General features: G+C 47.4%; 1 protein-coding gene across 2 annotated transcripts in view; it reads right to left on the bottom strand.

Annotated features, from left to right (window-relative positions):
• Positions 1-25,265, bottom strand: part of CDH13 (cadherin 13) — a 1,101,550-nt gene that overhangs the window by 344,498 nt on the left and 731,787 nt on the right. The window lies entirely within an intron of this gene.

Raw genomic sequence — 25,265 nt, 5'->3', positions numbered from 1 at the left:
TGATGCTCTTTGTACCTTTTTTAGGACACAAAGCGTTTGAACAGTCTATGGCTTTGAATGTTCGCCGCATCATTTATATGAGGATATGAAAAGCCATTGTCTTAAATAGCATCCATTATAGATTGAATATAAAGACTATTTCCATACTGTTTCCAACATTTTTTGTCCCGTGTTCTACAAATAATTAAGGGTTAGCAACTTAAAAATTAATTTTAGTAGTAGAGCTCTGCATCGGGCTTAATGGATACCATAAATCAATCCCATGAGATAAAATCTATTTTAAGAACTCTTCATAAAAGGTGCTATTTCAAGGAGGCATTGTGTTATTTCTCTCTCTTCAGAGCAGCAGCCCAGCCCTCAGAGCCCAACCTCCTGGCAACCTTCAGGATTAATTGTGAATGTGTTAGAAATGTAAAAATGCAAACCCTCAACACTCATTCATGTTGGGATGGGCTGAGTGGTGGCTCCCCGAAGGATACGTCCAGGTCCTAATCCCTGGAACCTGCAAACGTGGTCTTATTTGGAAGAAGACTCTCCTCGGATGTAATCAAGGATCTCAAGTGGATTTGGATATCATCCTGAACGATCTGGTAGGTCCTCAACCCAATGGCAAATGTATTTACAAGAGAAAAGCAAAGGGAGACTTGAGATGGAGAAATCCATGTGAAGGTGGGGGCAGAGAGAGAGACAATGGAGCCATAAGCCAAGGGATCGCTGGGGCCACTTGAGGCCGGAAGAGGCAGGGAAGGTTCTCCCTTGTCTCTCGAGGAAACATGGCCCTTCAAACAGCTTCATTTTGGACTTAGGGTCTTCAGAACGGTGAGAAAAGAAACTTCGATTGCTTGGGGAGCCTGGGTGGCTTAGTCAGTTCAGCATCCGACTTTGGCCAAGGTCATGATCTCACGGTTTGTGGGTTTGGGCCCCGTGTGGGGCTCTGTGCCGACAGCTTGGATCCTGGAGCCTGCTTCGGATTCTGTGTCTCCCTCTCTATCTCTGCCTCTACCCTGCTCACGCTCTGTCTCTTTCTCAAAAATAAACATTAAAAAAAAAGAGAGAAACTTCTACTGCTTTAAGCCACCGGCTTTGTGGTATTTGTTACGGCCGCCCTGAGAAATCATTATCCACTGAGTAAAAAAACTGGGTAGCAGTCCCAGCACTTGGCATTTTAACAAACCCTCCTGGTTCTTCTGATATGTGCTCAAGATTGAGAACCTCTGAGTTACTGAAGGACAGCTCAATTGAGGTCTGGTGGAAGACATGGACATTTTCCCTACAGGACAGCAGAGGCCTTCCTTGGACCTACAGAGAGATCAGGCGCCGGACCTTGAACACGTGGAGCATAGCCTGAGTCTCAGCAGGGGAGTGAATTCCGGGTCTGTTGTCTAGCGCGTTTTCTCTTCAGCATCTCCCTCATTTACAGCAAATGTTTCTTGTGCTCCGAACGGGGACAGGGCGACATGTCAGACGCTGCAGTTATAAGTGGGTAGAAGACTTGAGTCTTACCCTCCAGAGTTCTGCTAACTCACTGGAGAACAGGACAAGCAGATACAAAGATAAACAACTTCATCTCCAGCTTCACGTGGGCATAATGTCTTGGAAACATCTCTCAAAACTTATCAAGTAAGCAACTCTTGGAGCTACAAGTGTATCTCTAACTGAATTCCTCCTAAGCACTGGGGTGGTATTAAATCAACATGGCAAGCTCTCATTTCTAAAATACAAGATGCTGTTTCCCAATGAATAATGCATCCTGCTCTTCTCCCAAGCTTGTGCTCTTTACAGATTAGTTTGCATATCAAGAACAACTAGACTTTCTAAAAGTCACATCAGAGCAGAAGAATGTTCACTTGTGGATACACTTTCCCAGTGTTTTGTTTTTTTTTTTCAAATTAGAACACTGGAGAATACCTTGAGATAGAATGAAATCTATCACAGGCAAAGCAAGAACATACATCGGCTGATTAAAAATGCCCCCTGCTTTGGACCAGGTTGTTGTTTCTAGACTGGTTTGAATTCAGCATAAAGAAGGTGGGGCTGACTCTCACCAGCTGTATCTCTTTTTAATCAACGTGACAAACGTACCACTGTGACCTTCCAAGTCCTTTGGGGACATGCCGCCTCCTGAGAGTGGTAGGCAGCCCGGGAAGAAGGAGGGTTTGGCCATGGCCGTGGAGGGATGTGCCCAGGAATGATGTCTGGAGACCGCGGGAGAAGGTGTGGGCATGAGGCTATACAGGCTTCGGGGTCCAGCCTGCTTGGCTCCAATCCCTGCCACGCCACTCAGGAGCTGTGTGACCCTGGGCAAGTGACTAATCTCACAGAGCTTCGGTTTTCTCCCCTGTAAAGTGGGTCAATAACAACACCTGCCTTTAAAAGGTCATTATGAGGATTAAAAAGCTGAAACATAGAAATCGCTAATAGCCCAGCCTGGCAACATACATTTGTTGTTTCTTCTCTCTTTTCCTTTCCTCCCGCTCCCCTTCCTTAACATCATCATACCCATCATTCCTGATGTCATCTCGTGCCCTTGCAGTCCCAGGGTTTAAATCTGATTCTCCCTCTTTAATCGCTGGGTGACCTACAGCAGCCTTTAGCCTCAGGAAGCACCTGTACCTGGTTAGGTTGCCTCCTCCCCTGCTGGTAGGTGAGGATTCGAGAGGACTCACCTAAAGCTCCCAAGACAAGGCTCGACCTTCATAGACATTAAATAGAAGTCGCTGCTATGCTTAAAAATAAGGGGCACCCGGGTGGCTCTGTCGGTTGAGTGTCCAACTTTGGCTCGGGGCATGACCTCACAGTTCATGAGTTGGAGCCCCACGTCGGGCTCTGTGCTGACAGCTCGGAGCCTGGAGCCTGCTTCGGATGCTGTGTCTCCCTCTCTCTGTGCCCCTAACCCACTCGCGTTCTGTCTCTGTCTCTCACTCAAAAATAAATAAACATTAAAAAAATAAAACCAAATCATTACCACGCAAAACAGGGGTGAAGAGTTTTAAAGGTGGGGGGGGTCAGCAACACCATATCCTTTCATGTCTCTTAGAAACGACAGGAGGGAATTAGCTGATATCTGGCAAATGAAGACATGACTTCCCTTATTTACGGGATCACTGATCACTGAACTTCACACTGCGGGCACTGTGCTAAGCGTTTTATCCTTCTGTTGGTAATCCTATGAGGTAGGGAATGATTACCCCCATTTTACAGATCAGAAAACGTATTGAAAAGGGTGAAAAACTCCACCATTATAAATGACCATTGTATTAACAATTAATGCTTTATTAATTATTAGTTTCCCATGTGGAGACTACTTAGAATTCAGGCTCCGGCTGAAGTCAGCTTTTAATAACCACGCGATATCTACCCTCCAGCCACCGACACCTGCAGTCAGCTATCATGACTGACCTATGGCTCGTCTCCACCATCTCTGAATTATCGGGCTGGAGGAAAACTCTAAGGACCTCGCCCCCACCCTTCAGCATGGGACAGCTGGGCAGAGAGTCTTCTAGAAGGACAGTCATGCCTCACACCCAAGTGTGATCCACTCCCGTGGATCGAGCCTCGAACAGTTTTTGCTGCCAAGGGAGAAGCCACTTTGGAAGGAGGTAGCGTCCAGACATCTAACCTTCCGGGTATCTCTGAAGGAGGGGAGGGCAGCCCCTGGAGACTGCACCCCCTTGGAGAACTCAGGCCTCTAGCTGATTGCCGGGAGTCACAGACTCTAGATCCCCCCTGACTTCTCTCTTTCTCTCACATGCCACATGCCCTTCGTCAGCAAATCTGTCACCTCTCCCTCCTGAATACATGCAGAATCTGAGCACCACTCATTGACCCCACGTCCCCAGCCTGGCTCATGTCAGCTGCAGAGCAAGGCAACTCTCAACTTGTTATGTTCTCCTGGACTTTGGTATCTCTTCCACATACCAGCCAGGAAAGTCCTGTAAAATGAGAGTCTGACTGAGTCACTCTTCTGCTCAAGAGCCTCGATGGCTCACCTTCCCGTGTGAGTAAAAGTTGGGCTCCACACTATACCTGCCTGGATGCAGGTGATCTGCTGCCTTCGCTTCTTCCCGACTCACCTCCTGATCCTCTCCCCTCTCGCTTCACCCCAGCCACGTTGCCTTACAGACCCTGCAACAGGCCAGATATGCCCCTGCCCCAGGACCTGCGCCTACGCTGTCTCCTGCCTGGAAGGCTCTCCCTCCAGTTAATTCCTTGCCCACTCTGTTGAAAACGGCACTGTTTCCATCCTGACCCCGGTACTGCCCACCCCTCTTCACGGTCCAAAATATTCTCCGCCATTTTTACGCACTCTGTTTATCGTTCGTGTCCCTCCACCAGAGCAGACTTACACCCCATGAGGTCGGAAGCCTGGCCTCCAGTGTCTGCTGGATGAAGGAGTGCGCGAGCTGGGGCTGGTTCCCCGATATCACGTACATGCTTGCGCCCCCACCGCACAAAACCCTGGGCTACGGAGAAGTGGCTCTGCGTCACCTTGGTTCCTAGCAGATCCGATGCTCCAGTAAACGTGAACTTTATTTCCGAGTCACTGGGCTCTGGCCGAGGATTGCAACAGAAATTCAGGGCTGGTTTCTCACGCCTTCGCCAGAAATGGAATCGCTGCGGCTCACCTCCTGACCGGTCATCCATCATCGTAAACAAGCTTGTGTGCTCGCACAAGTTCCCACAGCCCCTCCCAAAGGCAAGAATAATTTTCCCCGGGGAACACTTCCTTTCTCAGATCACCACAGCCGGGGCAGAGCCAAAAGCCACCACTCACCCCCAAGTGAGTGGTGGTCCCATGGGCACCCGTCAGCATCAGGGCCGGTTCCCCAGCTTGTGACATGGCCTCAGGAAATGTCACTGGGTGGATCCCTGGGGATAGGCTCTCGGGACGTCTGTGACACTTTGATTTTGCTTGAAATGGCGTGGTTTGTTCCAGCAGGGAACGTTCTCCGACTCTCGAGAGGCAAGTCCGGGTTCCCAGGTCCGGGCACCAACCCCCGCGGCCCTCCATCCTGGCCGCCCAGGCCCCTTCAACCTGTGTACGTTCCCTCCTCCATCATCTCCTGACCCAGATTCCCTCCATCCTTGCGGGCCGGCTCAGGCCTCCCTCCTTCTCACCTTTCTCCTGCCTACACCGAGCTCTTCCTTTCTCCATTTCCTACATAATTTAAGGACGGCACCGAATAATGCAGCATGACTGCAGAGGCTCTTAGGCTCTCGTTCTTCTGCGTGTGACGCCTCTGTCGTCTTTGAGACAGATGTTAGTCTTGGTGTCTTTTCTTGGTTTGGTATCTTCATGCAGGGACTAGTCTGGGGACACTGTGGCCCGAAGCTGCTGGGCGTAAACTGTGAAGCAACTCCAGAACGCTCCTGTAAGGAAGGGGGACGATGCCTGTGTTCTTGCTGTGAGTGCTGAGTGAGGAACAGTTCCTGAGCTCCATCAGGGGAACCATTACCATGGTAATGGAGGCTCTAGAATCTATCACAGCGCTCTAAAATCTGTGAAATAGCATTCTGATTCTCAGCTCATTCATTGCTTTTAAGGTCTTATTTACTCCTGGTAACGTTATGGACAATCGTAAATAATATACAATGTAAATTATAAGGAGTAACTACCATTCATTACATGCGTATCACTAAGCACTGCGCTAAATATCCTCTGAGATCAGAGCTACTGTTTCATTCCCCTCATGCACCCATCTCGCAGATGGGGCAACTGAGGCATGCACCGGGCCAAGCAGCTAGCAGGCAGCGGAGTGTGGGTGCGGCCTCAGGCCACCGAATTGCACTCGAGGAAGACAAAAGGAGCAGTATGCTTGGGACCCTGTTCTGGAAGTACATGGGAGGTATTTTTTTTTTGGTTCTTAACAGTAGTTAGAAGTGTCAATGGCATTTAGGCAGCAACGGATGCCACGCATCTTGTGGGGCCTGGGGCTCTTGCCTCATATGGTTGTTCCACCTACATTTTTCATGCCCAGATGGACATTCGTTTGGTCAGAAGGAAACAGCGCTCATTTATTTGTAAGTATCTGAGTCTAGAACTTAATTTTACATTTAAACCCCAGTACTTCTGGACAACTGAATGCATTTTGCATTTTGTCAGAATGCAGCCACTGGGGGGATGTCTGGGGGCTCAGCTGGTTAAGCGTTTGACTTCGGCTCAGGTCATGATCTCGCGGTTTGTGAGTTTGAGCCCCGCGTCGGGCTCTCCGCTCTCGGTGCAGAGCCCGCTTCAGATCCTCTGTACCCCTCTCTCTCTGCCCCTCCCTTGCTTGTACTCTCTCTCTCTCAAAAAAAAAAAAAACATTAAAAAAATTACTTAAAAAAAAAAAAAAGAATGCCTCCACTGTATCAACAGAGGGTAGCTTGTTGTTTGTTTGGTCCTGAACCCGCCAGTTCTGGAAAAATCACATAGCTGGTGTTATCGCTGAGTGTCGTTTGCGAGACCACTGTGAAAGAGACCTGTGCTGATGTGCATTTGTAGCTGATATATTTCTGTGTGATCCCGTGTAAGGATCCTCACCTCGAACCATTTCAATAAGTCATCCAAGGCAGTGGCGCCTGAGAATTTACGGATTAATAGACCTTCTAGACCTCGTATTGTAAATTATTTTTTCCTTTACAATATATTTGGGGCTTATTATCATTTTTTCTTACATGTGTGTAGGTAGGTTAATATTTTATGAACGTCACAGGTGGGTGCTAAAGAGGGTCTCACAGGTGTTTTTAGCTTCTCAGGGTCCCCAGGCAGCAGGTGGGGAGGTGTGCGCGTGAACCAGCCTGTCACCACAGGTGTCCCGAGGGCATGCTTGTTCTCTGGCTTTGTTGCCTTAGGGAGACTGGATATTGGGCCAGCTTGGCCAGCACGCTCCCTGGAAATAGTGGACTAGCTGGAGAGGGGGCCTCCGGGGCTAAGCTCGCTGAAAGCCTGCACCGAAGAGAACAAGGGCCATGCCCTCACTCCTGACTCTGTAATCTTTGCTAAGCCCACAAGGGCTGTGAGACCGGCCCTCCCAGAGCCAGGCCCCGTCATTGCTTTGCTCGATTTTGGTGCTGTTATGGACTGAATGTTTGTGTCCTCCTCAAAATTCATAGGTTGAAGCCCAGTGGGGATTATGATATCCTTTGGAGGTGGGGCCTTTGGGAGGTGAGTCGGTTTAGATGAAGACGGCCCCTGTGTGGGGGCCCCACAACAGGATTAGCGTCCTTTTGAGTATAGACCCTAGAGCTCTCTCTCTTCCCCCCCCCCCCCCCCCCCGACCACACGAGGACACGGGGAGGAAGCACCCTTCCACAAGCCAGGAAGAGGGCTCTCCCCAGACCCGGAACATGCCAGCACCTTAATCTGGGACTCTGAACCTCCAGAACTATGGGAAATAACTCCATTGTTGGAGGCCCCCAACCTATGGTGGATCGTTACCGCAGCCTGGGGGAGACTACGACAGGTGCTGGGCAGTTTTGAGATGGAGAAGAAGCTGGGCTGGCAGCACATGGAGAGGAAAGGTTTACGAAGAGCGAAGGTGCCCTCAGACGGTGGGCCTTGGAAGGAACCACACAGCGGGCGGCCATCAAGTGCCCTTTGGGTACTGCTCCAATGAACCAAGTGCGAACTCGGCCTCTCAGACAATTCATCCGGACCCTGGAAGGGTGAACCCGTGATGTGAGCTACTGGAGAAGGAAACCACACTGAGGTGGATTCAACCCTCCACGAAGGAGTGGCTGCAAAGAGGCTGATCTCAATACGGGCAATACATCACCTAGAGACCGTCTATAAGGACATGCACTAAGGGGCTGATGGCTGTAATCGCTGGGCCACATGACCATGGCGATTTTATGTTCTTAGGTTTGTGGATCCGACTCTCCTAAATTTCTACCCTGCACCTGTAATATTTTTATAATAATATTTTCCTTTAATTAAAAAACTAGAGACACCTGGGTGGCTCAGTCAGTTAAGTGTCCGACTTCGGCTCAGGTCGTGATCTAGCAGATCATGAGTTCAAGCCCCGTGTCAGGCACTGTGCTGACAGCTCGGAGCCTGGCACCTGCTTGGGATGCTGTGTCTCCCTCTCTCTGCCTCTATCCCGCTCATGCTTTCTCTCTCTCTCTCTCTCTCTCTCTCTCTCTCAAAAAAAAAACATTAAAAAAAATAAAAAGCAATCTGGATGATTCTGATGTGTGTTCAAGTCCCCAAGTATGGTTTCCTTAACATTCTGGAGCATGAGAATCAATGGGGACAATGTGACTGCTTTAATGACAGCTGAAAATCACACTTTAACTTTGGGTAAATGAAGTATCTCTGCGGATGTTCTCGTGGAAAAACACAACATATTTATCATGGAAGTAGGACACAAGATGGGCAGCACCTTGGCCTGACCACACACGGTACCACCCCTCTGGGAGGTGTGTAAATCTTGGGCCTGCGGGTTTCGGGACGCCCGACTCTGCACTTGATAGCATGGTCACTGGCCCTGTGGGAGAGAGGAGGAGGCCGCCTTGAGCAGCGTCTCTGAGCCCAAAGACATCATCAAGTGTGTGTTCCGAGCCCCGTGGAGGGACTTAGGCAGTCGTGAGTGGTTTTTTGAGTTTCTCAGCTTCAAACCCAACATCTGAAAATTTTCTGGAGGGTCCCAGGTTTCTCGTATCCTTACCCATCACACATGGCCTGTTATCAGGAGCTGGAACTCAGAGAGAGTGAATTTTGCTGGGAAAAATACAAGCAGAGCTAAGGCCTTAAAATGTGTCCCAGCTGCAAGCCTCAGATAGAGTCTCCTTCCAGCAAAGTTGACTTTCTTATTACAGAATAAGGATAAACAAACAGCCATGCTTGGACCCTCTCAGTCAAACATCAGAGAGACTCCAGACTTCAATGCCATCGTACCCCTACTGATGTTTGCAACCGATTTCGACATGAGGTGGGGGGGACGGTTCCCCACAACACCAAAAATACCTTGTTAAAGTGCAGATAACATGCAAACACCTTGCTGGTGTCTGAGAATTCACCTCTATTCTGACACTATTTACCCAGAGAGAGCATCAGACGTCACAGGGGGAGGGCTGAGTCCTACAGGGCTGCCCCCCCACTCCTCCCCTGACTTCAGATGTCACCTTCAAGTCCAGCTTGTCACCAGTGTGTCCAATAGACTGGCTATAAATCAGAGGTTCCCCTGACCCCCTCCTTGAGTTTGAATAATTTGGAAGTGCCGCTCACAGAACTCCGGGAAACATTTACTGACTAGATCACTGGTTTATTGTAAAAGGCTAGAGCTCAGGAAATGCCAGATGGAAGAGATACACGGAGCAAGGGCTGGGGAGCTCTCACCCTCCATGTCCCGAGGGCGCCATTCTGCCCAAATCTCCATGTGTTCACCAACCCAGAAGCTCCCTGAACCCCACCCTTTCGGCTGTTTAAGGAGGCTTTGTTACATAGACACATTTGATTAAATCACTGGTCATTGGCAAATGAACTCAGTCTCCAGCCCCTCTCTCTTCCCCATCGGTTGGTCATAGGGCGGGACTGAAGGCTCCAACCCTCTGATCACATGAACGGCTTCAGGCGCCCCTAGTCCCCGTCCTTCCCAAAAGTCACCTCATTTGTCCAACAAAGGAGAGCTTTACCACTCTCAACACTTCGGGAAATTCCAAGAGTTTGGGGAGCTGTGAGCTAGAAACCTTGAAGGAAGACCTTCAAAATATATGAGAAGTTGATGTCGGTCATCTGCATGAGCACATATACATTCTTCTCATAATTCACAATACTGCGGTACCCCTGAATCCAGACACGTGGTGCAACGTTCCTGGCAAGTTTGGGGACCCTGTCATCTTTCCTCGCTGAATGAATCAGGATGTCTTAGAGTACAAACACTGCAAGTTGCCAGCTTCCACTCCCTGAAGGTTTTAATTCATGGTGTGCCAGTGGCGTCCTGGAATGTGCACTGAAAAAAACCAGGGCAGCAGAGCTGAGTTACAGAGTGAGGAAGTGACCAGATACGTCCGAAGATGGGACTTGGTGTACAACGAATAGTCCAGTCCCTTAACAAGTCAGTATTATGCAAAGAAACAGATACAGTGAGAGGTGTTCTGCATCACAAAAGACGTGAGCGATGGGACAGTCGGACCCACGGTCTGGTCCTAGAGCAGATTTCAGTTTAGACAGAACAATTACTTATAGAGAACATTTTTGGGTCAACTGGGGAAATGAAAAAAATAATTTTTCTTGTAGAAAAACGATACTGTTAACTGAGAAAAGCAGCTTTTAAAAATAACATGGATGGTACTATCCCATTTTGGTGAAAAACACGTATATATTTGCCTAGAGAAGGAAGTCCTACGTGAAGACGTTGAGATTGTCAGTCTCTGGTTGGGTTGACCATGGTGTTTGTATTTTCTTATTTTTGCTTATCTGACTTTTGTAAATTTCCCCAATTCTCATCTGATGTTTTATAATAAGAAAATGTTTTATCAAATTAAAAAGTAAGAAGCCGCCTGGGTGATTCTGATGCATATCCACATTTGAGAACCAGCTCTTTGAGCAGCATTTTTTTTTTAATTTTAGGGAGAGAGCAAATGAGTTGGGAAGAGGGATGGAGGGAGGGAGGGAGAGGGGGAGAGAGAGAGGGAGAGAGGGAGAGAGAGAGAGGGAGAGAGAGAGAGAGAGAGAGAGAGAATATCTTAAGCAGGCCCCATGCTGTTAGCACAGAGCCCGACACGGGGCTCGAACTCAAGAACCATGAGATCATGACCTGAACCAAAATCAAGAGTCAGATGCTTAACCCACTGAGCCCCCCAGATGCCCCCAGATTCTGCATTTCTAACAACTCCCAGGGGGATTCCAAGGCTGCTGTAACCGGACCATACAGGGAGCAAGGCTTGAGAGGATGGTGAGAAGCCAGGAGAAAAGTTTTGGCTCGCCACACAAACTCTCCTTGTGCAGTGAGAGATGGCTGTCTGATGGAGGCTGGGACGGGGACACCAAAGCAACGCCGACTGTGACAACGCAGGCAGAGCGCAAGACGACAGGGCGTGGTGGGGACTGTGGCTTCCCTGATCCATGCAGGCAGCTGCTGTGCAGCCCCAGCCCACCCTTGCCCCCCACCCTCAAATCTTCCCATTTCTCTTTCTTTTTTTTTAATGTTTATTTTTGAGAGACAGAAACAGAGCATGAGCAGAGAAGGGGCAGAGAGAGGGAGACCCAGAATCCGAAGCAGGCTGCAGGCTCCGAGCTGTCCGCACAGAGCCCGACGCGGGGCTCGAACCCACAGACCGTGAGGCCATGACCTGAGCCGAAGTCGGACGCTTGACCGACTGAGCCCCCCCAGGGGCCCCAAATCTTCCCATTTTTCAAAAGAAGCCATAAATGTGATTCTGAAATGAAATCTTTTTTCAAAACACTGCAGAGACCAAACAAAATACATTCGGCGGCTAGATCCAGTTTGGGGCCGTCAGTGCTGGATCGGCGGTGTCACTCAGGGTGGCGATCAAATGCCCTGCCCTGACAGATAAACGCCAAGGAGTCTACGAGATGAAGGTTAACCAATTAATTATCCTTATGGACTTTGAAGGCAAAAACCTAAACTCGACAGAAATCCCTGAATATTCAACTCCTGTCCTGTGTTAAAACGAGCACAATGAAAATGAATTCCGGCTAGCACTTTGACATGGCTGTGTGAATCCTGTCCCAAGGCAGATGAAGGGGCCGGACAGCTTAAGTGTTGGGGGGGGGGGGCTGTTGGAGGGGCCAGTGGGCATCCTAACGTGGGCATATTGAGAAACTCCTCTCACTGGGCCCTAGTGTCCACTCAGCCATTCTTAACCATGCCCCAAACTCGCCATGAGCTAAAGTTCTTGAGATTTGCAAGAAAAACGTATCAAAGCACCACAAGAAAGCTAATTCTGCAGCTCTTAATGAATCCCATTTACATTTTTTCAGCTCTTTGATTTCTGAGCACTATTTAAGGGGGAGGTTTGTTCAGTTCATTTACTTTGGTTTTTAACTGTCCAGGGTGACAATCCTCAGCAGTGTAATTTCCCTCCTGTGCCCAAATCAATAAAATGCACCCAAGAGCTAATATCCATTTCGAGCTCCACTGAGGCCCAATACCTTCTGGAATCATAGTGACTTGGAAAATAGTAAACAACCAGAAGTGAGCCGAGACCTGCTGCAGGCATCTGGTTCTCAGTGGAGAGTAAGAACCTTCCGGTCCACATCGCATGATTTCTTCCTGCACAAGATATAACCCTCACGTTCAGGAATTACAGACTTAAAGGAACGGATTACAGAACCTTCAGGTGAGCAAAGGAACGGATGTTATACCTCCTCTACCTCCCACATGACATATTTGGCTAAGTTCCTGGGCCAAACACTGGAGGTTAGTTGACTTAACATGCACTTCAGACCACTGTGCTTCCTTCTTGCCTCTGTGATAGAGCCCAACAAAGCACGCATTTAATTTTCCCATTCTTTCCCATCCATCAGGGGTGGGTATATGACATAGTCCTGGCCGATGAAATAAGCGGGGGGTGGGGGGGAGTCTATTGTAGCAGTGGCCTGAGGGTGATGTTTCAGGGAATATTGGGCCTCCCAGATGTAGTGAAAAGGTGGGATAGATATCACCTCTTGAACACAGATGTGACGGCTGGAGCTGAGGCAGCCATATTGCAATATGAGGCCGGCCCTGACATCCCTGTGAGACTCAACAGCAGCCACTAAATAACTCCCAAATTGTTGAAGCCATAGTGGGTCAGATTTCCTACTACGTATAGCCAACATAATCCTAAAAATGTATGCTTCCTCATAAAATTAGAAGAACATACAAAATCTTCCCTGAAGTGTCCACAGAAAGCAAGGGTGCCATATTTCACTGTAGTTTGAATTGGCTTCTCGAGTCCCGAGCAGAGGGCTTTGCTGGTAACACCACTCAAGTAGGGTAGGTGGAGCTGAGAATTCCACTTATTGACGCCTAACCCTTCTTTTATATGAGTTTTAGCTTCGTATTAGAAGAACGTGCACAAGAAATATAGTTTCTTCCATTTAAGAGAGCCCCATCGTGAACCATGGGAAGAGAGCAAGGTTAGTGTCCAGGGGTCTCTAAATAACACCTCTGCTGCTAACGTCGCATTATCCATCGGAATCTCCACGAGAATCTTATTCTCTGTGGCCAGTGGCCCAGTGCTGGTTACCTGGATGGTTCTGATGCTGGGTTTGGCCAAGAGGCCATGGCCACACACGCTTTCTCCACACTGGGAAAGGCTGATTAATTCTTGTCACAGAAAACGATCCCGTGGGATTCGAAATCCAGCCTCACTTCAAGCACACTGTTTACTGAATATGTACGTGTTTCTATTTTCAGATGAGGAAGGTGAGACTCAGAATCTAAAGGGATTGTCCCAGCACCCCCAGCTAGAAATGGAGATGCATGCCGTCCAGGTTCACGCTCTCTATGATCCGTGATGATTACCTGCATCCTCCTAACTACCCAAAGGAGCTTCGGGTGAGTCCCAGGTTAGAAATAAGTCGGTTCTCTCCTCAGTCCAAGTGGAGGCTGGCGAGACACGCGGGGAATGTGTTCCCTAGAGCGTTGGCACGCTTCCCTGTCTGGCAGCCTCCCTTGCGGTTACCGTGGGGGTCACATGACTAGTACTGGCCATTGGGTTGAGGACAGAAGCGTGTTTCTCTCCTCGGCTGAGGGAGGTGAGAGCCAAATGTCATCGCCGCCCCCCCCACCTTTTCCTCTGATAGAAGTGATGGTGGAGACCACGTGTTCCAGTTATAGTAACTATGAGGTAAAGGTGGAGGGCCCTGTGTGTATCTCACATTTCTTTACATTGTTAGGGTGTGCAGGTGGTGGGATTCGTTTATTACCGTCGCACAGCGGAACTTACGCTGACTCATGAAACAGGCCTCTGAGATGTGATCAGGCCACCTTGGTTACAGTCGTTGTGCAAAGGAAGCGACTGTGATGGGGAAGCTAGTATAAAAGAGGTTCATTTATCACTGGGGTTATTCTGTATCCAAATCGTGGGATGCCTTATTTGCCTAATGAGGCAGACAGTTTCTTAGAATTAACACGAAGGTGTTACTTGCATCACAAAAGTTGGCACTCCTTAATGGAAACGACGACGATATTCTCTCATTTCAACTAATACTTCCAGCTGCTGCCTCTCAAGAATCTTGTACTTTGGTTCCACATTTTTATAGGATGAAATGTTTGCAAAATATATTTGTAAGCATCTGCACGCTGACGGATGCAACTTCATGACCCATTACACTTTCCGTGCAAACGTAGACAGTGGGGCTGCCTGAGCCGGGGGTTGGTTGAGCTGCACCAGTTGCCTGGTTCTGACAGCGGACCAGAAGGGTCTCTTTGCAATAAAAATACACATTGGTGATTCAAATGCTTACTGAGCATATACTATGTGCCAGACGCTTTCCTAGAGGTTGGGGGTACAGCGGTGGATAAGACAGAGTTCCTATCTCCTGAGATTTGCATCTGATAGATGGAAATGAACTTTGGAAAGGACAGAGCAGTTCATCCGAGGGTACTGAGAGAATCTAAAAGCCAAGTGTGTGTCTGGAGAGAGAGAAACGAAAGATCGCAACCAACACTTTCATCCAAACGGACACATCTAAGTTGTTCTATCATCTGGTCCTGCTCTCCTGTCCAGCCTTCCCTCTGCTGCCCTCCCCTCTCCACTCCTGCTCCACTGACCTACACGCCTATCTCAGAAGTCACCAAGCTTCCTTCCCTCCCAGGGCCCTGAGCTGTCCTCTCTGCCTAGAATATACCTTCTTCGTCCCTCCTGGTGTTTACCTTGCTAATGTCCCTCTGTCCTTGAAGCGGTTCGAGGTGTTGACTCCTGCAGGAAGCCTCCTTGGATGGCCCCTACTTTGGCCTAACCCTCCTCGTGATCCCACATTGCTGTCTATACATTTATCTGAATAACCTCCACCCTTTCCTCACTGGCTGGAAGAGTTGATGGAGACCTTGACGGGTGCGTGGGACAAAGGGAGGGGCCGGTGCCTGCTGGTGCCAGACATGGGGTGCCGGGGGAGTGAAGCGGATGTGGCAGGCAGATGAGATGACCGGCACGGCTGGGAGACTGGTCACATTGCGGGACTTGATAAGCCGGTTAGAAAGTCTATTGAGGATAACGTCAGGTTTCTTACTGTTGCAGAAGGTATTTACAAGCCAGAAATGTGGGCAGCTAGAAAAAGCCCTGAGACACGGGAGTGCACTTGAAGAGATTAGTATGAAGTTGACATGCACAGGGCACCTGGGGGGCTCGGGTGAGCGCTGACTTTGGCTCAGGTCATGATCTCACAGTTTGTGAGTTCGCGCCCCGTGTCGGGCTCTGTGCTGACGGCTCAGACCCTGGAGCCTGCTTCGGATTCTGTGTCGCCCTGTCTCTCTGCCCCTCCCCTGCTCACGCTCTGTCTCTGTCTCTCTCTGAAGAAATAAACATTAAAAAAAATTTTTATGTGGTATATGCATAAAAACACAGGCGTAATACAGTTACAAGTTCATGTATTTATGCATGTATGTATGTATGAACACACATACCATATACACATGGTAATTTATTGCTTTTTTTTTTTTGCATTTCAAATGTATTTATCTGTGTGCATATCCTTGCTCTGTCTGCTGAGGGCTTAGAAGCAATGACACATGAGCCATGATACTAAACTCACAACCCAGTCCTTGATCTCTATATACAGCCCTCCACTACAAGAACCAAGTGGTTTCAATTCAGCGTTGGTGCAGGGCAAGTACAATATGATCCTAGAGTATCTTATTTCCCAAGAAAGTAAGACAATGATCAAAAAATGATGAGGAACGATTGAAAGCCTCAGTATTTGGCTTCCAAACACGACAAAATTTAAGCACAGCATTAAAAAAAGACAGCAACAGAAAACAACCCAATGAAGAGAATTAAAATCCCATTGAGTCCATATTGATATTTTAAAAATGGTTAAATAATTATACAGTGGAGAAGGATATACACATTACATACATTCTTTTCTTCTTCCTTAACTAAAAAACCTCCCAGAAAACACAAAACCACCTCCAAATCTTGGGTAGTGCCCCCTAATGAAGCATCACGTTTCCTGGTCTATGCGGTCATGTGATTAAGTCTGGCTAATGTGACATCAGCACAGGGGGCTGCGGGTCCACAGTGTGGATGTGAATGCTAGAAGAGTTCCATCTGCCATCCTGAACCATGACATAGCCTCAAGGGTGGAAGCTATGTGTTCAAGGGGCAGAACCTGGTTCCAAACTCATCCTGAGGCTGCCCTATATGACCTCTATGTCTTTTATGCAAGAAAAATAAACTTCTCACATCATTTCAGTTGTTTTTCTGCTACGTGCGGTTAAACCTAATCCTAAGTGATGCAGGTAGATAGCAAGATCTCCACTGTATCTTTCTTGTGTTATATCTAAAAAAAAAATCCATCTGGGGGAAGAAATAGGGAGAATGGACTGATGGTCGGTAACCAACGAGGGCTAACCTCCTTCTCCAGTTCCGTATTTTGGGAATCTTAAACACGGAAAAGTACAAAAAAAACCCCATACCATGAAAACCTGTACACCTGCCATATGGAACTGCCAACTGTTAGCACGTTTTCGTATTTGCTTTGTCTTCATTTTACTCAAAGAAATAAGACATTATAGATCTAGCTTACATCCTTTTATCTGTGATGTCCTGTTCTATACCCATCAGCCTTGTCAGCACAGCCAACTGGTGTATTTGAGCACGAAACACCTCCCAGTCCTGCCCATCTCAGGTCATCCGGGGCATATTTCTGTTTCCGCGAATAATATATTATGTGCATGTTTTCAATCAAATTTTTACAAATTGCATCACGTGGAATATGTATGGAAGTCGGCGGTCTTCTTTCTGAGCCCCATCTCTTCATTGACTATATAAACACAAACTATTCAGTTCACTTCTTTGTACACTGTAACGTTTTATTCTTTTAATTTCATTTAGCCCTTCCCCTATTGATGTATATTTAGGAAATATCCGATTTATTGCCTTCCTTTTTTTTTTTTTTTCTTGCGAGTATGGTTGGTTATTCCTTCTGGTAATTTCAACAATCTATGTACTCATTAGTTTCAGAAAGAAATGTAAGAGAACTCAGTAGGTGCTTATAGCTTCACGTTCTCTGTGTAGTACAAATTTTAAAATAGGCAAACAATATGTTGCTGTATTAGAACTTATACCCACAAGATGGTATGTGAGACTGATGCATAGCAAATCTGATGATGATTTGAAGATCCAGGGAAAGTCAGTAGAACATGGCATATTAACCACAAAAAACACATTCTTTTTTTTAAGTTATTTTTGAAGGACTTTCTAATCTCACATGCAGCCAAAATAATTTTTTCCCAGCCTTATTGAGGTATAATTGACACATAAACATTGTGTCTATGTAAGGTATAGCATCTGATGTTTCAATGTATACATACATTGTGAAGCAGCCACCACAAACAAGCTGATGTAGGTGACCTCACGTGTCTCCTGGGGCGCAAGCGTGTTTCTTTCGTGAAGCCTGTTATTACAAGATTGATAAACCAGGAGAACGACAGAGGTGTAGTGTAAATGTTTCAGGAAGGCATGTGGAAACACCTCTTATGCCCACGTACATGATGGATACAATGGGAAAAATGTGGGCTGGGGGATCGTACTTAGAGGCGAATTTATAACTGTATGGTCAACTTTGTGACAACAGTGTTAACTGATTTCTAGGCAAGGATCTCTTGTGCTGTGACAGCGATCTACAACTTTGTTCCATTCAATAACCTCATTGCTGACCTACCCATCTATACAGCCAGCCAGTGTTTTTCAATGACATTGTACCAGGCACCATAGTGGACACTGGACTTTGAAAGGTCAACAGCATGGGGCACAGCTCTTGACACATGGTGGGCATCCAATTAATGTCTGCTAGTTGGTCAGTGCCCTTCAAAAGTCATATATAGTTACTATGACTTTGATGAAGATTCAGAATACACGCTTATGAGATTTTAGGATTTTTTATTGATTCTTAATTTTTTTAATTGTAATTTTTTTTAGAGAGAGAGAGCTCCTGAGTGGGAAAGAAGGACGAGAGAGAGAGAGAGAGAGAGAGAAGGAGAGAGAGAGAATCTTAAACAGGCTCCATGCTCAGCACAGAGCCTGATGAAGGGCTCGATGCCATGACCCTGGGTTCATGATCGGAGCCAAAATCAAGATTCAGACACTCAACCAACTGATCCACCCAGGCGCCCCAATTTTATGACTTTTTTTTTTTAAAGGGAGATGAATACTTAGCAGTAAGCCAGATTAAAGAGACAAAACATCAAATTCTTTCCAATGCACGAAGCTAATTAAATGTGGTAAATGTGGCTTCAGGAATAAGCATATGTATATATACATACAAATAGGTACACAAACATATGTATGTACTAGTTCTAAGTAGAGAGATGTATCTTGGCTATAATGACATAAAAAATATACTGAAATTTCTGGTTGGGCACAAGTTCAGCATGAGCCAATGAATGGTGTCAACTCAGAAGCCCATGAACTCTCACGGAGTCCTAGACTAAACTGGGGTGCTGCACCAACCTTTGGGTAATGGTAATGACCCTGTAATGAGTTTACTAAAAATCAAAGGCATTGTCAACAGCATTCTTATGACAAACTGCGCCAGTCTCAATTTGAAGAGGAAGTAACTAAGGCTCACAGAGGCTCAGTAACCTGCCTAAAGTCAGGCAAGCAATAAGAGGGGAAGCAGAGATTCAAATCCAGCCATATTTGGCTCAGAGTCTTAACCACTCCACTCTGCCGCATTACCTCCTTGTTCACGTAGATCCTGCCTGAAGCTGTGGCCAATCCAACTCAGTGCGCTCCATTTTGGAGGGGTGGGAAACAAAACAACAGCCCAATAGATTGTCCTTAATCACCACTAGAATGCAATAATGTCCCTATATGAGCCAATATGGCCACAAACCACAAACTCATGGCCTCAGTGGGGGCCTTTCTCAGCGTAGCTCTCCAAGAAACTCCTTGCTACTTAAGAGGAAGCTACAAAGTTCAAGTGTCTCCTACTCCTAGTTCTAGTACATTTCCAGGCAAGGCCCAGAGATTCTCAGTCTGTATCTGTCATTGATGGTGGTGTCTACACCTCACAGTTGTTTCAAGGATTAGGGAGAATACATGCGAAGCCAACCGCAACACCCAACACATAGTAGGGGCTCAATAAATGGTAGTGATGATGGTGAGACTGTTGTTCCTGCCTCTGCTGGTGCTGGGAGGCATGTTTCCTGGAAGCTCTTTCCCAAGGTTGTGGGGCCCAAAGGGTCCTCATGAGCAGCCTGCCCTCTTATTTCCTGGAGGAAGAGGTAGATTTCTCTATATACCAACTCATGTGCCTCCCATGAAACCAGAACCTTCAATGGTCTGTGTCCCTCCAGAGGGACACTTTTTTATAATTCATCTGCCCAGAGGGGACACCTTTTTCTAATATTTACAAAGTGCCTCGTTGCTTAGCTGTGCCCCGGGGTCTTCCTACCAGAAAAATTAGACACCAGGACAAAGACCAATGTCACCTGTCCTACCTTTGACCCTTCTAAGACCTATTCTCCTGACCCCCAAACAAAAGTTTCTGGCTATAATTTTCAAGAAGCAACATAAATGTGAGAGTCATAATCAGGTGGAGGACACAAGAGTCTCCCGGCCAGAGCCTTAGACTCCCGCTTCTTGATCCAATAACTTCTGTTTTCTTTTTGTGTTTGTGGCCTGTGATTGCATTTTAGAGGATGTGTCACTTCCAGGGGGCACATTAAAGGACTCGAATGAAATACAGCTACAGGAAGACTGACAGTCCCCTCGACTTACAGTAAAGCTAACCAAAGGGCTTGACAGCCCATCAAATGGAGAATTCCAGAAGCAAGACAGACTGCAGCCCACGACTGTGATTTACACCCACAGACAGAGACGGGCTTTCAGACTCAGGAAGAGAGGAGGGAGTGGACCAGTCTTCTTGAGGACACAGGGCGAGCTTCTCCAAGGACAGCCTCCAGATGGACTTCTTATGGGGTGCTGTCTTCCATCGAACCAGGGGTGCAAGAGACAGGAAGTGAAATGTGCCCATTTCTTCAGGCCTAGGCTCAGCAGCTAGAAAGGGCCACTTTTGCCCTATTCTTTCAGTGAAGGCAGCCGCAGAACTCATCTATATTCCAAGGGAGGGGACATCAACCCTCAAAGAATTTGTGGCCCTTTATCATCCACTGGATACTCCAAAGTCCCTCTCTTCTACTTCCTAAATCTCCCCAAAATATGCCTCATGCTCACTGTCTCCACCATGACCACCTTAGACCAGGCTTTTGTTGACAGTGTAGCTGTCCATCCAGTGTCTGTCTCCTCCTCTGTCCCATCCCTTCGCCCACTCCGCAGCCAGAGAAATTTCTTTCCAGTGCAAATATGTCCACGTTGTGTTTCCACTTGAAACTCACCAAGAGCTCGTCTAGACTTCTTCATAGAGCAAGCAGCTCTCTGTTTCTCTCTATGCCCTGCCTCTGTTCCCTTGCTTTTGTGAACAACATTCTCACTTTCCTTTGGGACACCACCCTTCTGTTCCTTCTGAGTCCTTGTGGTTCAGAGAGGGCTGGCACCACCTTTCTCCCATGCCTGACTCCAGGAGTGAGCATACGACTCAGATCTGGCCACTCAGAGTTGTCCACACTGGTGCGCACATCCATCATTTCAGAGATGGGCGCACAACTTAAGCGGGGCCATTATATGTAAATAATGCTTCTATAAAGTGTGAGGGGTGGCTGGAGTTGCTAAGGTAGTGGGGAAAATGCCCCGTGACCACCGTTGTTTGCTACCCCCTTGGGAAAGCCAACACTGACGCAAGTGGAGCTGAGGAATAGTGTGAGAAACATCCCTGATGACATAAATAGACCACCTAGATACAGCCAGTCCTGAAGGCCCTCTTGGCCTTTTAAATGAATGAACCGATACAATTTTTTTTTGGCTTAAACTTGGCTGGGTTTCTGTCGCTAGGAGCCAAAAAAAGTCCTAACCTGCCTACTTCTCATGCTGCCTGCCTCTCTTTGTCACCTGGATTGTGTTGGCGTCTCCAGGCCTTCTCTAGCTCCTGGCTTCTCCATAGCTTATGCCCGAGTCGTACCCTCTTTACCTGTGTTCTCAGATCATGCCTTACTCTTTCAGGTCTTGGTGTATAAGTTCTTTCTGCCTAGAACAAGCTTCCAGGGTCAGCCACAGAAGTTTCCTGCTCATCTCTCAAGACTCAACTAACCTATCACCTTCCACCTGGGAGCTTTCCAGGTCTCTTGTCTGCCTCACCACTCCCTCCCCAAACCGCCAGCTTGCTTTGTGCTCAGTGTTCTGCCGGGCTATTTTATTCATGTTTCGTCTAGCATTTGGCACATTTTGTTAAGCACTGTATATGTGAAACCCTTTCCTTCATTTTACCCTGAGCTCTGTTAAGGGTCTGATTTGTCATATTCATTTTTGAGCTCCTGGAGCTCCCAGCCCGCTGCCTCACACACAGCAGAAATTCACCAGACATCAGCAGAATGGCTACGGTTTCTAATCCACAGATACCTGGTTCCAAGGCTACCGTGGTCTGTGTCACCGCGCACATCAGACCCTCCTTGCAAAGATATACGCCGACAGCCACGGGCCACGTGCTCAGTCCCTTATCTGTAGTAACCGGAGGGGGTCCCAGCACTTCTTTAAAAATTAATTTGTTCCTTAATTAAGAAACATGCTTATTTCTAATTAACCAACCTTCTATGTAATGTAAACAGATTGTAAGTAGCTAAACAGCTTCGTCTAGATCGTTGCATGTCTGAGAACAGTACGGTGAGACCATTTTTAGCACATCAGCTGGGAGGCCAGGGAATATGTGGAAAGCTCTGACTTGCAGAGACAGAATTAAAAGAACTTAAAGAGAGGGAATTTGTCAGCTCTTAATCCCTACCCAGCAAATTAAATTGCTGGTACATGATATCATGACACTGTTTCTAGATTTTTTTGAGATGCGATATTCCCACGGTTATTAAAGAGTTGACTCAATTTCTTTGCGGCTCGCGTCCGTGTATATTACGGCTGTGGACGCATGCGCTGCCCACATGGCGATGTGGCAGAAAGTAGACACTCTGAACAGGACCCAAGGTGGTTTGCTGTAGACTCTCATGGAGGCAGTATATTTACAGTAGGGTAGGTCGGGGTGTGAGAGGAGGCAGGAGGTAAGACACGATGCATTTTTAATGAGAGACCTGTCACTCTTTTGACACCATCAGCCTGTGGGAAAGCATCCGGAAACAGACTAATGGTTTCGTAATAACAAATGGTAAGGGAGGAGCACACAGCCCGAGCTGTATTCATTAAACTTCTTCTACCTCGAAACAATTCACTGACCTGGATCCGCTCATATCCTGAAGCGGGTATGGGTTCCAACTCAGACTCTCTTTACGCCTTGACAATGCAAGACGCACAGCCCAGGAAAACTCTCACTGGGGACTGTTTTCTACCTACACGTTACAGCATGGAGTTAAGTGTTTGTGGACGCAGCAGCACGTATACTGATGGTGGACTTTTTCAACAGAGAAAACACGGTCTCTGCAAAGGCCTGAATAAAAACTAACTAACGGTCTCCACAGCGCCAACAGCAAGTATCTCTGAGTTTAGAGACCAATGGAGATGCTAGGAATCTTCTCCAAGGTTATGTGGTTATTCATTCACGGTGATTACATGGGTGCAAAGAAACTCCCTACCTTGAGAGAAATGTAATTATATTTAGATACATCTGTAGCACACTGTTGATGCTGCCAAAATTCCAGAATTTTCAGGCCAAGGGGTTGGACTTTTTTTTTTTTTTCTTTTCCTACTCAAAACACGTGAGTCTGTCTTTGCGTTAGGTCACAGCAGCGAGGACATGTCAGAAGGTTTCCCTCGTGTATGGAATACCTTCAGCCTGACCTGTGGGCCTGCCCACCTCACCGTGCCCCACCCCACCCCGGGTCATTGCAGGCTGGCCTGAAAGGACGGCACTAGACCTCTGGCCTCCTCTGGGCTTAGCGATCAGAAGGTGTGGCAGTCGAATGAGGTCAGGGTGTTTATTTCCCTGCATCTCCCCCTTCTGTGTTGCCCTGGGCCAGCAGTGTCCCCGACTCCAGGTCTCTGTTCCTCCCAAAGTGTCCCTCTCTACACGACTCTCTTTCTAGGTCTGAACATCCCCTCATTCCCTAGGGCTCGGGATAACAGCTTTGTGGTCACTGGCTCAGGTTACACCCCCCATCCTTTACAATTTACCTTTACACAGCACCCCGCCCCCGCACTGTCTTCATCTGAGTGCACCCTCTGTTTCTTATTGAGACACTGTTACACACAGCAAGCATTTTCAATATCATTTTTCAAATATTTGCTCAGTATCCTAGAAATCTCCAAATGCTCCCCAACTCTGATCCTGGAAAAGCTGTCGGAACCAACATTAAATTTGGTGACACAAATGACCGAGTCTATTGCTCCCACTAACTATTTAGGAAAAATGACTCTAGTGTTTTATTTCTGTTGATATCTTATACCATTTCTGTTGATGTTTTATAAAGGTTCATTCGACTTTGCGAAATGTCCGTTGCCTCGCTTCCCTGGGTGATATTAATAGAAAATGAGGACTCCCCCTATGTGTTGTGCTAAAGTGAGCCCAGTTTAATTCCATTCCTTGTTTGTGGTCTGCAGGACTCTCCCCAGAAAGCAGAGGTGAGTTACGTCTTTCTGGATCTTCCATGGCTGGGATAGACCTGACGCACGATGGATTCCGCATAAATATTTCTTGCAGTGAACTGGGGGGAAGAACGGCACAGGGAGAAAAACTGCTCTCATGCCAAGTAACCTGGCTTATGCATTACAGCCTTCATGATCTGGGCTAGAACACAGTGGGTGTGAGAACCGACTCAGAACCAGACTGCCTGGGGTTTCCGTTTCTGCCCCATCTTCTACTAGACCAGTGATCTTTGGGTAAAATGCATTGGGTAAAATGCCTGACCTCCCTGAGACTCAGCGTTCTCATCTATAAAGTGGGGATGCAGTGGGTTGATGAGCCTGTTGCAAAGGGTGAATGTGAACCTTAGTGCACTGTCGGCCCACGGGGAGCACTCCATGTATGCTCTGCTTGCTGAAGCTTCAACCCAGCAAACATCTCCTAAACACCCACTTAGGTGGACCATCCCATCTACCCAAGGTCATTCTTGTGCATTCACAGCAGTGTCTCAAGTATACCTGGGAGATGATTAGGTAACATTCATTGAACACATTAGCTCTGGTCTTCATAGCCTTCCTACCGTGTGGGTCTCCCGGGGTCACCCCGAGGAGATTCCATTTGGAGGTGACGAAGGTTTCCCACATTCCGGCCACTCAGGGACTACTTTATCGTGTTCACTAACGGTACCCCTATTTGTTTATTTTTCAATATGCTTTAAATTTATCTCGAAAATTCAACCTGGCTCTAAGACACATTATGAAAAAAAATCATGGGAATGATATACTAGGTATTGTTCAGTTATGCATCAAAATAAAAAGCTATTAAAATCATAAAAGTTCACCACTTTGCCACCTAAAATTATCTTTCATACTGGCAGAGGCATATACAATGCTTGTATCAGGAAACAATGGGTTTTCAGAAAGTACTTCTGTGACAGGGAGGAGAAAAGAGTATGTGATAGCACGTAAGGAAAGGAAAGCGGGAGGCGGCCAGTTCTCTCTTGTGAGGACTCGGAGACCTGGCTACGTCTGTCCACCAAAAGGACAGAGATGATGAAGAATGTGAGTGAAGGGCAGGAAGGAGAAGGTGGTCACGAAAGAGCACGGCCATGGAGACTCACCAGAATACAGAATTAAAAATACAGGGATCCCAAAAAGGAGGAGGTGACTTCTTTCTTGAGATATTTGAGAGGCCAGAGAGGTTGGAGCGTAGGGAGATAGAGGCAGAAGAGATATAGGCTTGTGGAGATCATCCCAGATGGCCTTGACTGTGTTCTCAAAGTAGAGGGCGGGACCAGCAGCAGAGCAGGGGTGGAGAGACAAGCCAACCAGGGGGCTGCGTGGGTGACGTCATTTCACTCAGACTTTGGTTCCACAGTAAGTGTCACACACACGGGGCAGGCTCAGCAGGGGTGGCTACTGCTTCTAGGGAAAGGACGCTGGTGTCGGTCATGGCAAGTGCCCCTACCGAAGTGGTCTGTGGTTGGACAGGACAG

Source organism: Neofelis nebulosa, chromosome 17 (genome assembly GCF_028018385.1).
Source record: "Neofelis nebulosa isolate mNeoNeb1 chromosome 17, mNeoNeb1.pri, whole genome shotgun sequence".
Lineage (NCBI taxonomy): Eukaryota > Metazoa > Chordata > Mammalia > Carnivora > Felidae > Neofelis > Neofelis nebulosa.
Note: the sequence above shows the minus strand (reverse complement) of the source record. Positions and strands in the feature narration are given on the sequence as shown.